Genomic DNA, 18233 nt, shown 5'->3' on the forward strand with positions numbered 1-18233 from the left:
TGCCTCAAGAGGGGACTAAATAAAGCACCATAGAAAGAAATGGAGGAATATATCATTCTGAGCTGCAATGACACCTGAGAAAATATGATACTTAACCTGGGTCATATAGAATGTGTTGGCTTTTATATACATAGAGGTGGCAAAAGGCATTAAGCAAAGTGATTAACTAAACAAAGGTTGGGGAGCACACAGTAGGTGCTTAATAAGTTTCATACATGTATAGGTACAGATGATAAATGAACAAATAGTATTCCCAGCACATAGTTCAGTGTTTCTGCAGTGAAGGGAATATGGGAGGGCATGGTGAGAGACGAAACTGGAGTAGATTGGGGTTACATTATGATGAACCTTGAACACCAACCCCATGATTTGGGCATTTATTTATATGGAGAGTCATTGAAGATCTTGGAGCATAATAGTGACAATATTAGAACTATGTTTCACAAAAATCAGTGGTGGCAATGCAGGATGAACCTGACAATGATACTTCTACTTCCCTTTACAGAAGTGTCCTCCGTCTCTCTCAGTCTATGGAGTGTCAATGGGCCTGATATCCCTACTCTCTCACTCTACTCCAATGGTGGTCAGATGATTCAACTTGGCCAATGGGAGCATTTCATCCCCCTGGATCACAGTGATTGGTTCAGGCAGAGGCACTTGATTCAAGCTGGGCCAATGAGATTGTCTCCTAAGACTTTGGGTGGAAGCATTGGAAAAGACATACTTCCCCACCCCCCCACCCCCCACCCCGTACTGGTATTGCTAATGTGGTATTATGTAAACCTAAAGTTTTTGGTAACCAAGAAAGCCTGCCTGAGAATGCAACTAACAGGGAAGAAAATAAGAGATACTAGACAAAGGGAGTCAGTGACTAATGGCTTCATTTGAGTCCCTGGATAGACCTCCCTGAATGTAATACACCTCTGAATTTCCAATCATATGGGATATGATCCAACTACATTCCCATTTGAAATGGTTTTCAGTCTTTTTGTAGTGAAATGATTCCTGACTTAATATAGTCAGACACTATGTTAATCTCTTAGTCACTCATTCATTTAATAAATATGTTTAAGTGCCTACTGTGTGCCAGCTACTTACTGTTCTAGCCACTGGAAATAGAGTGAAAAAATATTCCTGCCCTCATAGGACTTACATTCTAGAGTGGACGGGGGTAAAATGGATGAGATTAGAGTGATAACATGGAAAGGGGCAGGATCCTTGTGGGCTTCATAGGCCATTTTAAGGATTTAACTTTCATTCTGAGAGACAGGAAGCCATTGGTGAGATTTGAGAAAAGGTGGGGCATGCACCAATGCAGATTTAAAAGGCTCACTCTGGCTGCCACTTTGAATATGAAGAAGAAGGGCACAAGTGAAAGGAAAAGGCCAGTTAGGAGGCCATGGAAATCAGGAAAGAGAGGATGGTGGCCTGGTCCATGGTGGCAGCCATGAAGGTAGTGAGACCTGGTTAGCGTCTGATTCTATTTTGAAGGTAAAGGCCAATAGGTGTTGCTGATGAATCAGACATGGGGTCACGTAAGGGAAAGAAAAGTGTTGAGGAAAACTACAACATTTCTACTTGTGCACCTCAAAGGATCAAGTTGTTATTAAAAGAAGTGGGAAAGACCAAGAGACGAGCAAATTTGGGGGTGAAGGTAAGATGTTTGTTTTTATCACCTTAAATTTGTGTTGCCTGTTGGACTCCTAAGTGGAGACATGGAATAAGCAATTAAATATCAGAGTCGCAAGTCCGAAGAAAACATCTGGACTGAAGTTATAAATAGGCACCAAGCTCAGAGAAAGCTGCAGCCTCCTCGATTATAAGGTCCAGGATGCTCTTGCTGCTTTGTTTTCCTTCTGTTCTGTCCTCCTTCTCCCATTTGTGACCGTAATTGTCTTCCAAAGCAGTGAGCGCAGATGTGCTTTCCTCCAGTCTCAGAGGCTGGTTCCATATTCTAACCATCCTATCCAAGACTTTCTTTAAAAAAGTTTTTAAGTTTCTTTCAAAAAGAAATCCAAGAGGATAGAAATGACCATGATCAAAAAGCAAAAACAAACCCACTAGGAACCAAGTTTCCTACCTGGGAAGTCTCAAGGAACCCTGGAAATTCCTGGGACGTACACAAGGAGGAGCAAGAAGGCACAGAGAGAAATACCTGGGCGACAGGTGGTGGAATAAGCATCAATTCAGAACCCCGGTGGGTTTCATCAGCTGATGAATACTAACGTGTTCTGATGGTTTTTTCACCTAAAATAGGAACAATGAATACGGAGGGATGGCTTAAATGTTAACAGAAGCGATATTAAGGAAGAAAACGGAACCTATTGTTTTGCAAACAACTGGATCTACTGAAGCAAATTCAGTGTGCATTTCTGAGGGGTTCCTTTCAAAATACGCTTCATTATACCATGCAAAAACTCCCAGGAGTCACACCACAGGGAAAAGACCTAGGGATTGGGAATCAGAAGATCTGGCTGTCAGCGCCAGCTCTCTGGCACTCATTGATTTCTGAATGTCACATTTTAAAATGTCCATCCTAAGATTACGTACGGTTGTTGTGAAGTGGAAGAAAGACAGTGTGCACGGCAATGACAGAACTAGGAATACTGAGAGCTACCATGTGCAGGCACTGGGCTGAGGCTTCTCCATCTGAAGGGTGTGGGGGTAAGGTGGAGGGCTTTGGAAGAAGAGAACTTGGATTCAAACCCCAACTCTGGGTGACTTTGAGCAAGTTACTCACCCTCTCTGAACTGTTTGCTCATCTGCAAAAGGGGGATTATCATGCTTCTTACCTTAAGGTTATCAAGAAGATTAAATGAGGTGTTATGTGTGAAACTTAGCCTAGTGCCCAGTATATATAAGCACTTGATAATTATCAGCATTTATTGCTACTATGTGTACTTCACATAAGGAAGCTATGAAGTCTGTAGTCCTTTTTACTGTTGAAGTATAGCTGTCACACTAGAGTGACTGAATAACTTGCTCAAGGTCACATTGCTAGCAAATAGTAAACATCACTGATAAGTAATAAAGAACATGGAAATGTTAACTATTTGTATTTTAGTATTTGGAGGGGTTGGGGATCTTTTGGCGTTTTCTTTCATGTTGAGCTCACTTCAGATGCAGGGCTCGCTTCCCTGTTCTGTTCCTCAGCTGACGTCTCTGGGAAGTCCACTTTTCACTCCCATGTCACATTTTCAGAGAAGCCTTTCCTGACCCTCAACCTGAAACAGTCCCCATGACCCCATCAGAGCAACTGCCTATAACATCGCCCTGTTTTATTTTCATTACAGGAATGATTGTTTAACTTGCTCATTTGGTTGTCTGTCTCTTTGTACCAGAATGTGAACTCCTTGAGGGCGAGGCCTTTGATTGGCTTCTTCACCACCTGATCCCCATTGCCTGGAATAGTGTATAGCACATAGTAGAAGCTCAATAAAGATGCTCAGTAAATGACTCGTAACAATTCTCTCCATCTATCTGAGCCTTCTGACCGCAACCTCATTTTACTTCCCTATAAATCCTTTTCAATTAGTCTTCTGTCTCAGGTCCACCTGCAAAGGACCAAGGAGTTAGGATACATATTCCTGCTCCCTTTACTGCCCCCCATCAATTCCTCTCTCCTGCACATTTCCAAGGCTAACAGGACAATGCGATCAGGTGTGATCTCTCCTGGAGGCGAGTGTTCCGATTATGAGAATTAACGAGACTCCCATTGCGCTCACTCATTCTCAGTGTCACACGGTGGCTGAACCAATATTGGAACTCAGTGTACATCAAAGTTCATTTCGTTCTTACGCTGTTGTACCTGCAAGTGGAGTCCGTCAAGGTTGTTTTAATAACAGGGTTCCAGAGGGAACATGCCAACTGAATTCATTACTAAGTTAATGGAAACCACACAAGAGCTATCCAAGAAACTTTATCTTCTCAAACTTGGGGGCTGATCCTAAACTGACAGCCATTGAAATGCATTGGACGATAAAATTTTCTTGGCCAGCACCCCCAGACCACAGCTTGACCTTTGTGAATTTAAATCACCCTCTCCACTAACCAAGCAAAGAGGATCTTGTTGCCCAGAGATTTTCTTATTCTTTCCTTTCCATAATCTCCCCACTGTCCAAAAAAATAATAGAAGTATTAATAATGACATAATAATATACCAACTCTATACTCTCCACTGTTGCAACACCTGGGATACAGTAGTAGCAAGTAATTATACTTCCCATCTACAATCTAATGGAGCAGATGACATAAAACAGATATAAATAAATTCATTATAAATTGTGATAAGTGCTATGAAGGAAACTCATACAAGGCTGAGGCCAAGGGACCTACTTTAGATAAAGCAGATAAGATATAAGCTAAAAAAAAAGATTTAAGCTAAGATTGAAAGGATAAGGTCAGCTCTGTGAAATGTGTGAGTGTGTGTGTGTGTGTGTGTGTGTGTGTATACACACATGTACGTGCACACGTCCATCAATAGCCACTGTTGGTGGATGAGGAAACCAACGCTCTGGGAGGTTCAATTTCCTGCCCATGGTCCTTCACTTATTACAAGGCAGGGTTTTGCAACCCATTTAGTCTAACTCCATGGTTCTGTGCTGTTTCTTGCTTAAATCAGAAAAGAAAAAAATACATTGCCCTCAATTTTCTCATTTTGTCTCAGAAAAATGAAAGTTTATATGGATTTACACTGGTCCAGCCACAGAGTCTTATTTGGGAACAACTGACTCAAAACAAAACAAAAAATAGTGGATTCGCAAAATTACAATCACTTACGCAACCAACAAACATTTACTGGCACCCTCTATGCTGCAGGCACTATGCTTCTCTCTCAAGGTACATACATTTCCTGCCCTCGTATAGCCTATAGCCTGTGTGGACATCACAGGAGTTCTGGTTTTAGAAGCAGGCTCCGGATGAAGGAAAAACCAAAGGACTAACTGCAGAACAGGCCTGTTCAGAGATTTATTACTAACGTGATGGAGGTAGTGCTGAAAGGCAACTTGACATTGACGTATTGGCTGTAAATTGAGCATAACAATTGGGAGTGCCATGCAGGAGATCATATCTGAGATGTGGTAGGCGGCCACTCCTCTTCTTGGGAAAAAGCCTCCAATAGGAGGTGGGGCTTGAGCATAATTTAATCAGAGGGACTGAGTTTTGGGTCAACGTCAGCTGTATCTACATCTAAACAAGCATCTGTCTGTATAACCTGTCTTTAGCATAGTATCTCTTCCCTATTCTTTCCTGGTCGGTTTACTTGGGGGATTCAAAGGTTTGGGAATCCCTTGGTACGTAGGAGATCTTAGACCAAAAGATAAAAATCTTGATCCTAGTTAAGAAGATGAAAAAATAACCAATATTTAAAAATAATAACAAATAAGCACAGCTAATCAGGATGCAGAGCTCCTCAGCTACGTCCTTCCCAGCAGGAGAGATAAAGGGCAAAGGACCACAGCCATCGAGGGATGCTGAAGTCACAGGGTTACACTTACCCTCAGGCCATCTGTGAGCGACGGCTTGAGGCAACGCCAGGCCCTGACCAATTGGTGCCTTTTGCTTCCCCATCCTAAGGCTGTGGTCTGAGAAGCAGCAGTTACTTTTAAATAGTGGCTTGGAGGCTTCTTGCATTAGGATCTCCAGAAGTGCTCGGTAAAAAGAAAAACCTAGGTCCCTCTCCCAGGCCTCCTGAGTCGGAATTTCCAGAATCTGTATTTTAGATAAGTTTTCTAAGGGAGCCTGAACAACCTGCAACCTTGAGACCTGCTGTCCTAAGGGCTCCCCACCTATCTCTGGATGTCCATGATGAGAGCAAAATCTGAGAAAGGACCAATGACAGGAAGGAGGTCTTGCAGGAGGTGACAGATGGACGCAAATGGCCATTTCCCACAGCCATTCCTGTGCTCTCCAGTTAGAGAACGGTCAGTTTTGGTCATTTTAAATGATCTGTGGATGTTCTGTAAACCCCTCTAGTTATTGTTACTTCTTGGATGAACTTTCCCGAGGATACTGTCTACTTTGATTCCCTAGGGCCCTTTGGGCTAAGAACTTAAAAAGTCAAACATTATTCTCAACGCTCTCCAATTTTCACGTAGAAGTTTCCAGAACAACCTCAAGCAGCGAGTCCGCCTGGTTAAGAAGATAGGCTCTAGAATCTAGACACTAGGGGGCTGTATGTCCTTGGCCATCTCCTTGTGCTTCAGTTTCCTCATCTGTACAGTGGGTTTACCACCAGGATCCACCGCACTGAGGTGTTGTGAGTACCAAATGAGATAATTGGTCCAAAGCTCTCAGCACGTGCCTGGAACGGAGTTCATGCATGATCAATGATAGTTCAAAGGGGCAACCAGTCAAAAATACTGGCCCCCACCCACATGCGGAAGTGCCTGCAGCACACCTGGCTGTCACAAGAGTCACCATGGAGGAGTGGGGGAAAAAAGGAAGCCGAGCTTATTCATGGAGAAGCAGGTGATGTCCCACGGAGAATTCAAAGAGCTGCCAATGGCTGTGTGGGAAGCAGGGAGGAGGAAAAGGGGTGACGCTGCTCTGAGCCCCTGCTTGTGCTGAGGTGGGAATCATTTGTGACAGGACAGGAAAAGAAAAGAAGGGAAGTGACAAACTCACTGTGCACGTGTCTATCATCCTGGATGAGCAACACAGATGATAAAAATCCTCAGGGCCAGGCTGCGTCATTAGATGAAGAATTAAAAAGCATACTATTCAGGGAAAATGATGGTCTGTGAAACAGAGCTTTTAGAGCAAAGAGAATCAAGCTGACATCTCATGAGGCTGGGGAAGTATGTTTCATTCGTGATCAGTTAGAGGCCTTGGGGTCTTTTGTTTTCTTGGGGGGTTTTTTTGTCCCATTTTCAAGCCCAGGTCCCGGGTTGAACCCTGGGCAGTGCAAGAAAAAGCCCGTGAAGGGAGGTGTTAGGGAGGGGGAGGGTTTCTTGTCACGGAAATACACAAGATCTGTATTTTGAAGGGTTTTATTTGAACGGCTTAGAAAATACTTCAGAGGCAGGCCTTTACAATCGCATCATAAATTCCACCTTCTTCTTTTCAAAGGAGACAGTACAGGGCTAGAGAAGGGCATGGATGTCGCTATCAGGGCTGGATTCAAACAAGGTTCAAATTAAGGTGACTGATTGTGTTATCTTGGGGAAATCACTGACACCCTCTGAGCCTCAATTTCCTCATTGTAAAATGGGGTCAAGACTATAAGCAATTTTGTAGAGATGTTGCGAGAAATAAAATAAAGCCCGCACGGGGGAGAGGGACAGAGAGCGAGCCCTCAGAGAAGGGGTACTATCCTCCTCCACATGGTTATTGCCACTATTCCTAAGAGGTGATGGGAGCAACAATGGGAACCAACATAAAACCAAGAAGATCCTGGGCATAGAATCATAGCAGCATTCAGAAAACACACACCTCATCTGTCTCAACCCAAACAACAACGGGAGCCATCGCTAGATTGATTTTGTAAGTTCCCTGGCCTTTATCTCCAGGGCTAGAAGTCTCCAGAGGCCTCATCTTTAAACACATAGAATGGAACCGTTGTGTCAAGACAGACAAATTTTGCACAGTTTGCCCAATGCCCCCACCCCACCCCACCACCACCAGCAACCAACCCCCAAGTCTCCTTTCTTCTCCAGCGCACAAATGGATCCGCAAGGCACAAATGGCTTGAAAAGGAAAATAATTCTTATTGTTCTCTTGCAGGTTTTCCTGTTTTCTAGACCTGTGAATTTGTGTTTCCATGTTCCAGTCTCTCCAGAGCTGGGGATTACTTCAAGGACATTTTAGGAAGAAAAGAGGTGTGAGAATGAGAGTACGTGTGCAGTATTTATAGCCATGGACCACGGTCAAAAAAAAAAAAAATACCCACCCCCTCTGAATCCTTCTGTAACCCCTGACAGAATCCCCGCTATGTGGCAGGCCCTGTGCTGAGGGCTGGACAACAAAGAAAAGAGAACACGGTCCTTGACCTAAAAGTTCACGGTTGGTAAGGTAGATAGAGGTAAACAACCACAGCAGTGGAGAGAGGATAGGCTTATGTCCCATGGACCAGCCTCAGGAGTACGTAGTGAACTCCCAGGGCCATCCCCAAATACCTCCCCGCCCCTCACCACTCTCCATGCCTGAACTCCCTCGTTGGTCTTCATTTTGGAATAAGGGATGGTCCCTTGGTAAAATGCTAGTAGCCCTAAGAGACATCATCATGAGCCATGCCAAAACCATTGTCCTTAATTCCCTTAACAGAACTTGACAGTTTATAAAACATTTTTGTGTTTGTTAACCGGTGGTAGGGCAGGCCGTTTTGTCCCTGCTTTACAGATGAGGAAGTTACATAATTAGCCTGTGGCCTCAAAGCTCGAAGGTAATAGAGCGGGATTTGAACCCAGGTCTTTGGACTCCAAGTCTAGTGCTCAGCAAAGCCAGCCGGGCTCATCACTACTTCCCAACGCCTAAGGCAAAGTTTCTCTTTGCTCTCAAAAGTAGATACCTTGAGGTTCTGTTGGAGAAAATAGACTTGGCATAGAATGAACACCCCACTCTGCCTTCTTCAAAGGGTTCCATGGAAGGAGGGCTGAGAGGCCTCATGTCCTTCACTGCTCGAAGCACAGACTGCCCAGTCCCGTGGGCACAAGGAAAGGCCAGCGTGTCAGGGAAAAGCTAGTAAAACACCCAAATCCTAGGTGCTCACCATGTGCCCAGCACTCTTCAGGTACATCACCCAAATGTCTTACCTGCTCCCACCTGTGTAACTGCAGTCCCTCCCACCCCCATTACTTAGGGATTTCCCCTCACGCAGACAGAGAACCTTAGGAACAAGTCCTCTCATTGTTCTTCATTAATATTTACCACCCACACACAAGTCCCTGTGGGAATTTCCCTGTCATCTCCATGGATGCTGTGGGCCCTGTAAATACACTGCTTCCCTGCCCAGGATGCTGCCTCTTGGGACCTCATACCCTTCAGAAGTGAGACAGACTCAGGTTCCCTTGGATTCTCACTACACCCCTGGTGCCATGTGTAAGCCTTTTCCCCTACTCGGCATTTATTTTGTCACCTCTGAGCCACTGAGTGTCCCACATTTCCTGAAGAGAACGGATCTTTCAGCTTATAGCTCTAATCTCCACCTCACAGGGGCTGAGAATTAGTCCTTGGGATCAAGCAGGCTCAGACTCCTCATAGACCTTCACTGTCCCTGTGGCCCCGTTTCTTTCCCCAGGCCCCGTGCAAAAGGCTCCTCCCTTCTCTTTCAGTCCAAAGCCATATAAACAAATTATTGCCCTCAGTTTAGATAAGAGGACGGGAGTTTAGAAGGTCACTCGCTGAGGTCACACTCTCTAAGCTAGGAAGAAGTGAAGAGATGGGCCCCATCTATCTGACCCCCAAACCTAAACTCTTCCCTCTAATGCAACACTGAGGCCCATTCATAGTTTGTTTGAAGGGTTTGCGGATCCAGGCAGCATGTCTTGTGACTCAGTTGCTCTGAGAAACAATGACAAAGGAGAGTTTAAGTATTGGGTGGGTGGGAGGGAAGAGGAGAAGCTGTTAATTTCAGACTGCTCATTAAGTGACAGAGGTGTCACCATGCCCCTTATCTTTGCCATCCACCTTCTATAATAAAAGAGTCAGGGCCTATGATTTCCTCAGTGAGAAGATCCATCCTTCACGTACGTCAAAACCCTGGATATGATGGGGCTTTTTACGACTCACCAAAGGAGACTGGCCTGTGGAAATCTCCTATCATTTCCCCCAATTTCCCCCAAAACATGTCTTCGACACCAGTATTGTGTGATAGGAAAATGTTCCAGAAACTTGTTTTTTTGTGTGTGGTTTTTTTTCAGAGCAAAATTATCTTTTTTTTTTTTTTTCAAATTTATTTATTTGTTTTTTAATTAGTTTCAGGTGCACAAGACAAAGCAAAACTTAGACGTTTATCATTTATATCCCTCACACTGTGTGAACCCCCCTCCCCCCATCCACTATCCCTCTGTACGTTCCCCAAATTAATTTTCAAAACCCCGTGGCCATCTTGTGGTTACCGACTATTTTCTAAACCTCTCACCTTCCCCTTATCCCCACCCCCTGCCCCTCTAGCAACCCTCAGTTTTTCCTCTATGTCTCCAAAACTGTTTCTGATTAGTTCATTCACTTATTCTCTTCTTTAGATTCCACATATAAGTGAGATCATATGGTATTTGTCTTTCTCTTTCTGACTTATTTCACTTACCATAATGTTCTCTAGGTCCATCCATGTTGTTGCAAATGGTAAGATTTCTTTCTTCTTTATGGCTGCGTAATACTCCATTGTATAAATGTACCACAGTTTCTTAATCCAGTCATCTACTGATGGGCATTTCGGTTGCAGAAACTTGTTTTTGAATCCAGGCACGCCTCAAGGGGGCCAGGCTGATAAAACTGTATTGGGACCTGGTCAGTCGGGGCCCCTCATTCCTGGATCTCACAGGATCTCTGTGTCTGGATCACACAGATGTGCTCAGCAGCAATCACTGCGGATTCTAACTCCCTGGAACACTGAATTCCTCCTCCTCATTGCTTTACATTAGTTCTACATAAGTTGAAAAGTAAGCACTTATTTGGTGTAGCCAAAATCAGGACCCTAAAATTAGAATTATAGCCAGGTGGTGGTAACTACACTATTACCCCTACCCCGAAACACAGAAGGCACTAGTAGCTCACATCCACCTGGTGTTTACTGTGTGCCAGGCACTGCTCTCCAAGTGTGGCCAGGGACCACCACATCCGCATGGCCTGGGAAATGGTGAGAAATGCAAATTCCCAGGCCCCCACCCCAGATTTAACTGAATCAGAACCGCTGAGGACGGAGTGCAGCAATCTGTTTTAACAAGCTGTCTGGGTGATGCGAATGCATTCTAAAGTTTGAGAACTCTGCCTCACTTCATTGAAATCTCACAATGACTGTGGGAGGTACAAGGACTATTGGGCAACACTGTTCCCATTTTATAGCGAAGGAACCTAAGTCTCAAAAATACTGAGTCACCTGTCCAAAGTGTGTAGTAACAGCAGGATTGGAATGCAGGTCATTCTGCTATCCCAAATTCCTACTTCCCTAAATATATGTTTCCTTACTGGTGAAAAAGAAGCACGACAGGGAATCATGGAAACCAGTTAAAGGTAGCTTCAGTCCAGGTGTGGGAAAGAAATTACCATCTATTGAACATCAATTATGTGCTGGTCACTATACATAAATATCTCATCTAATTCTCACCAAAGCCGATACCAGGTAGACGTTCTAAAATCAGATCAGGTAGGGTAAGCCACTTTTCCAGGCTCTCACTGCCAAGAACATTGCAGAGTAGAACCTGAATTCTGCTTAGTCTGTCTCTAAATTCTTCACAGCATATACACGTGTCCTCATGGCAAAAAGACCAGAAAACCAGAGATGAGTGCATATGCAGCAGTAAGTGAGATCACCCTGCTCCAGGGGAGAAAAAGCACCTCGACAGCAATTGTGGGGCTTTCACAGCACAACCAGTCACCCCAGTCTGCTCTTCCCTCCCCACCCTTCTTCCTTCTCAAAAACCACAGACTTTTCCCATTCCCCTTGTGAGACAGGGGAAGTCAAGTTGTTACCAAATTGAACATGTTTAGTCTCTTCCTATTAATTGAATATTCACCTACCTTTTCGGGGAAGCAAAGCTCTTAGTGGGTAATGATGCCAAGAACGGGATGGATTGCCAGTTGGAACCCTAGCAATATTCACTGAGGATTACCATAATATGGATGCCTTCAACCAACGCCTCACACAGAACACATACACACCCTCGAAACTGGTTTGGAATTTACCAGCAACCTTCCAAGTCAATGGCTTAATTAACTTGCTGGCTGTGTATAACTTGTCATGAAAATGTCTCTAAAATCAAGCAGCACGGAAAAGTGTAACACTTAGCTCTGTTTTAATATTAACCACAGTTTCTCAGCCATCATTTTGTAGAGATTTCTTTTTTTTTTTTAACAAGTGGCTATATCTTTTCACGTAAAAATACAGTATTTTTTCCCCTTTGCTTCATAGAATCAAGGAGACATAAAAACTCTGGAGGAAATAAAACTCTGGACGTAAATATGTAAAACAGCCCCCAAATCTCCCTAGCTTAAAAGCTGCCGCTGGCTCTCAGGTGCTTTGAGGATGGAGCGCAGGTGTCCCAGGTTGCTTTGTAACGCACCTGTGACCAGGTGGCTGCCGACACTCCAGCCCCAAAGCCTGATACCCCCTGCTACACTCAATCAGTACTCAGGCTATGCAGAGTACAGGCAGTTCCCCAAAAGTCCTAGGTCCTCTCCTGCTTTCCTGCTTTTGCACCTGTGGTCTCTCAACTTGGAATCCGCCCCTCTGCTTATCCCTCAAAACTCAGCCCCGACGCCATCTCTTCAGGGAAGGATTCCCTGACTTCCAGTGGAGAAACACACATGCTGACCCTCATCACACTGCTTTTCACACTGTTTTGTGATAGTCTATCTATTTTGCTGTCACCTTCAAAGCCAGGAGGTCCATCCAAGTATCTCAGTGTCGTCAGGGCCCGACGCTGGGCCAGGCACATAGTAAGCACTCGAAACATCTTTGTTGAATAAATGAGTGAATGAATGAGTGACGATCACTTACATATTCAGTTTCCCACAAGCTCCGGGTACACCACGGAAATGAGATATATGATTGTTCTCTCTTAACACCCTTAAAACGCTGCTTCCAACCCCAGGGACTCATAGGGTCCAACACGGCCAGACATATCTCAAGTCTGCAGAAACATTATCTACAGGAGCCCAGCGGTGTCCACCAAACTCAAGATTCTTGAGATCCCTAACAAAACCAAAGCTAGGCCAAAATCCTGAAACTGGTTCCAGCCTAAATGGTCTGGAAACTCACTTTGGTTCAGACCTAGCATAAGGCCAGTGTAAGCATGTTTTGTATATGAGCATTTTTTTATTACAAAATTAGTAGGTAGAAAAGAAAGCCCCACTGCTCTAAAGCTCAGCTGACAGGTCAGAGGGCATGGAGCTGTGAGTTCAAGAGTCACCTGGAACCCAAAGACAGGGGTGGGCCCCAGCACCCAGCACCCTGCGTGCCCCGACCCTCTACACCGACCACAGGAACCCCAAAGCGTCGGAACCTACCCTGGCTGGTGTCGCTGCTGGACCCGGAGCAGCTGGGGGCCGTTGTCCGCCTGGACCAGAGCCGCACGTGCCCCTGCATCCCTTGGAAGCACCGCCTGTGGTGGTCTTCACAGCATGACTTGAGCATCTTCCAGGCCCCGGCCTAGGCCAGAGGTGCCTGAAAGAAGACGCCCGACGTGCTGACGTGGAATAGGAATTTCCGGTCCTCCCTGAACCGGAAGTAAGTGTTGTGGGTTGTGAGAAGCCCGAGGATGGAGCAAGGATCCCCACAACCGACCTGCAAGAGATCTATGAGTTTGTGATTTCAGGAGTTGGGACTTTCCTGCTCCAGATACCTCTCCAGACACCAATTTCAGATGCAGTACCTCTGATACCCAGGAAAACGCTCTGGAGTTTTGAATGACATGGGCCCCTGAACGCCCCACCTCAGATATTGCTGAGTCACAACTTTGACATTTCTGCATCCTGTCCAAATTCAGAACCCCTGAAAACCCAGTGAGGCCTCTGTTGGTCCCCGGGGAAGGTGACTGCCAGCAATGAAGTGGGAGGGGTAGGGCTGGGGTGATGGGTCCCCTTACACTCTCAGGATCTCCCCTTTCACATTGCTGCTGCTGCTGCTCAGATTGAGAGTTTGAGGTGACCGCCTACTACTGGGGCCACCAAGTCTTCCTGCAGACTGTCTACTGCCTGAGGGGCCAGTGGCAAATGGGGTCAGAATCGGGACAGGACAATACCCATGGCATGACAGGGACAGGCCAAAGGGGTGGAATGAGCTGCCTGGAGTGGGGGTGGGGGGTGCCAGCCAGCTCTGTGGAGGGTGGGACAGTGGCGCTGGGCCCAGATGTTGGGGCACTGTCACATGTACTGGCCCATGGGTGAGGGGCTCCTCCCTGACAGTGGTCCCAGGCTGGATGGTGAGGTCCCCAAGGACAAGAAAGGAGGCATATTCCACCTGGGACCCTTCATGACAGATCTGATTGTCTTCATCCAAGGAAGCAGATAGTTGCCATGCTATACCCTCTGGTTCTATGTGGGGGAGTTGTGGCCCCAGGACCAGCCATGGATCAAGTGGCTCATGGTGGCCAAAGTTGTTCCCATGTGCCTCAGGGCCCTGCTAGACATGGCCCGTTTGGTGGGGTGTGTTGGGGGGCTCCTCATTGGAGAACAGCGTGGACCTACACATTTCCAACAGCCACCCACTCTCCTTCAACTTAGACCAGTAAAAGGCCTACCTCCAGGACCTGGTCCAGAGTAGGAATTTCTACATCACTGGGGAGGCCCTTGCCCTCACTCCTCATGGGTTAGGCCCCTCACCTCTCACCTCACCTCAACCAATAAACTAGTTCTTGCCACAGTCAAAAACAAACCTTAAACATAAACCAACGTACGGTATAGACAGTGGGAGGTCATACTCTGATATTGGCTATAATGTGATTCTCCAGAGATAGCCATTGCTAAGAGTATTCTAGAGATTGATATGCAGTGAACCTGCAAGAAAAATCCAGTTCACAGATGATCACATACGATATATATTTTAAAAATATTTCTGTTAGTTGCCACGAAATAAAAGCCAGGGTTCACATAACTGAGATATTTTCATGGAGCTTTCAAGGTGGCAGAGAAGTAAAGAGAATATCATAGAGTAGCATGAAAAGTACCATGCATTACAGCTTTTCTTGGAAATTCCAAAGATCTGCCACCCCATTGGAATAATTAGCTGAAGCTGAATGATTCCGGTTGCTCTCATAGGGGGAGTGCTCTCAAGGTTGTCATCGTCTCTTCCTGACCTATTTATAAAACCAGTTTGGCCCCCTTATGCATTTGAGTTTGCAATCATTAATGCATATCCTTACAAAACCCTTCTATAATATTATGAGTATTGTGAGCACTGTTACAATCTTCTTTTCCATTATACCCAGGTCAACTCATACAGCTCTACCTATGTATTCTTCTGTATGACTGCATTATGGTGTGTGTGTGTATGTGTATCAATCCCTTCCTGATGGATGTTTAGGTTAGCTCCATTTATCTTCAATTACAAACAATATGACAGTAAATGCCCTTGTACATATTTGTGGGCATTTCTCTTGAATAAATTTCTATATGTGACATTCCTAAATAAAAGGGAACACGCATTTAAAATTTGAATAGGTAATGTGAAGTTCCTTTAGAATCCAAGCCATTTTAAGCCCCAAGAAAGAGGCAAGGAGTGGTTGAAGTTGGAGCATGGCATCGAGAGATGAACGGTCTGTCATCTGAGCCCTCTTCTTCAACAACCATACTCCTATGCCCCTAGTTTATCCATAGTGTCACAAACATAATATTGCAAATGGAAGAGCCAGACTTGGCAGGACAAATATATTTTAGAATTCTAGCTGAAAAGTTAATTCACAGACATAAATTGGGCATGAAAACAAAATGAGATAATTCGGTTATATTTCTGGGAGTCTCCATTAGTTATTAAAAACCACATGCATTTTTACCCAAAAATATTAATTAGTCTTTATTTCGTTTTTTGAAACTTCTTATTATTTTATCCAAAAAAGAAGTACCCCCTATACTCCCTTTCTCTTTCCAGCTTATTTCCTTTTCTGTTTCTTGTAGATTAACCTGATGTTACTATATAAAGGTTGTTTATGTTTCCAAGGTTTGGGCTCTACTGAATGGAAGAAAAGATGCAAATCTGGGATCAAAATTGCAGTAAGGTACTGATTCAAATAGCCTCTTTCTAATATGATAAATGCAACAAATGGGATGACTTGAAAGTTAAGAGTGTAGACTGCCTGGGCACAAGTCCTGACTTCCCCAAGCACTAGCTGGGGCAAAACATAATCTTTCTCAGCCTCTGTTTGTTCACCTGTTAAGATAAGGGTAATAATAGGGTTATCGTTCTTTGCATAGAATCTTGCATAAAATAATGTTAACTGTTATTACTTATTCTAACCTAATAGCCAACCCCACCCCTTCTTCAAGTTCTACAGGGTGTTGCAATGCCCAAGACCACAGAAGCCTGTGGGCAAGTAGTCTGTGAGTTGACAGTCATATAAAGGCCAAATAGGAATGAATAACTCCTTCAGGAAAAGAAGCCAGGAGTTGGGCTCAGTTTTAAACTGTACTTTAGATGCAATACGGTAGATAATAAGAGACCTGATAAGGGGGTAATGGCTAACCTTTACTAAACACTTACTCTGTTCCACACTGTTTGAAGCATTTTATAAGTATCTTCTCAGCGTAGACTCACAATAATCCTATGGAGTAAGTCCTATTATTATTCCCATTTTACAGAAGAGAAAACCAAGTACAGAGTGTTAATCAACTTGCTTTCAACCATACTTTTATTTAATAAGATGGCACAGGCCTTCTGACCCCAGAGCTTGGGCTTTTAACCACTATAGTAAGTTAGAAACAATGGCAGAAAGAGGTCAATTATAGCTAGGACAAAACGAGGAATTCATATATTGTCAACTAATATCTTTCAAGCACTTTTTATGCACCAGACACTGTTCTAAGTGCTGCCAACACATATTAGGAAGGTTATTCCTTATGGCAAGCCAAGAAGTATGAGTCCATATTTCAAATAGCACTTTTATGGATGGGGTTGAGGACCATTGAGCACCTTGGGCCACAGAGCTATTATCAGTGATAGAGATGAGTTTCCAAAGGACGTCTGCAGATTCCAAGTCCCAAGCTTTCTCCCTAGGAATGCCATAAGAATTCCAAACCCACGTGACTCATCCTTATCCCTCAGCAAATATTTATTAAGCACTTACTTGTGTCAGGTACAAATGAACAACCCGGACATGGTTCCTGCACCATGGAACAGAGATAATGTGGAAGAGGGAGACAATTTATAAGGACAAGTGAGTAACATATAATATTATACAATTAATATATAATTAGCATCATTACAGGGAGGGCCCCCAAAATGTCTAATTGATTAGACAAATGTCATTTACAGTTAGTTTTAGGAAAATAATTCTAATTCTTAAAAAAAAAAAAAAAAAAAAAAGAAGAGGAAGACATTTGTTTCTCACGTATTTCATATTATCCTAGAAGACCTACCTATGAAGAGAGACAACTAAGACTAATCAGGGCATTTAGGGAATTACTGAGTTTTGCAACTTTCCCACGTGTGATCAAAAGTACAAGATTGTAGTTACCCAACAGCTTAGGCAAATTGTCAGCTTTTGCACAGACTTGCCCTGAGTTTAATAAGAATTAAGGTTGTATCCTGCTCATAGTTTTAAATCAAAACATTTACTGATTTCATCAGAAAGGAAACAGTAAAAAAAGGAAGAAGACCGGTTAGGAGTGAAGTGACTGATCTCAGCCCTTTTCTTTTGGAAGAAACAGTATCTGTTATGGATTAACATCTACTTGCAGTAGTTTCGGAGCTTTGCAGTTTAGTTTTCTTTTTAAAGTCTGTCTTATCAATTGTAATGCATAGGCTATTAGTGTTATAGGATTTAGCTTCCCTTATTGTAACTGTTTTAGTAAATCTATAATGATTTAAGCCATGTTTATTATCTCTGAAAATGTATTACATCAGTAACATGTTCATTGTAGAAAAATTCCAAATACACATGAGCAAAATGAAACAAATTAAAATCAACTATTAAGTCCAGTGGCCAGAAACAACTGTTGCTGACATTTGGCATACAATCTTCTAGTTTCAATATTATATATCTAAGTATCATTCCTAAATAACCTGGGCTTGTATAGCTTGTAAGTTTCTATATTCCTTCTGTGAATGTCTTTCATGTCATTAAATATACATCTCCACTATCATTTTTAATAGTAAATTATATTTATCCACTCTCTTATTATTGGACTTTAAGGATATTTTTAACTTTTCACTATTGTAAGTAATTACATGAGAAACATTCTTGGCTATATATCTGTTAATTAGTATAAATCTCTAGAAGTGGTATTCAGGGTCAAAGGGCAGGGATATATTTATAAGTTTTCATATGTGTGTGTGTGTGTGTGTGTGTGTATATATATACAAAACCAACATATATATATATATATATATATATATATATTTTTTTTTTTTTTACTTTTTA

At 43.5% G+C, this 18233-nt stretch overlaps 1 pseudogene; it reads left to right on the forward strand.

The window, feature by feature from the left end:
* Positions 1–10783: 10783 nt before the first annotated feature.
* LOC109451088 (interferon regulatory factor 3-like) lies at positions 10784–14729 on the forward strand (annotated as a pseudogene).
* The last annotated feature ends 3504 nt before the right edge of the window (positions 14730–18233 follow it).

This window comes from Rhinolophus sinicus, chromosome 5, assembly GCF_057876585.1.
Source record: "Rhinolophus sinicus isolate RSI-liver-muscle chromosome 5, RSI-T2T, whole genome shotgun sequence".
Classification (NCBI taxonomy): Eukaryota; Metazoa; Chordata; class Mammalia; order Chiroptera; family Rhinolophidae; genus Rhinolophus; species Rhinolophus sinicus.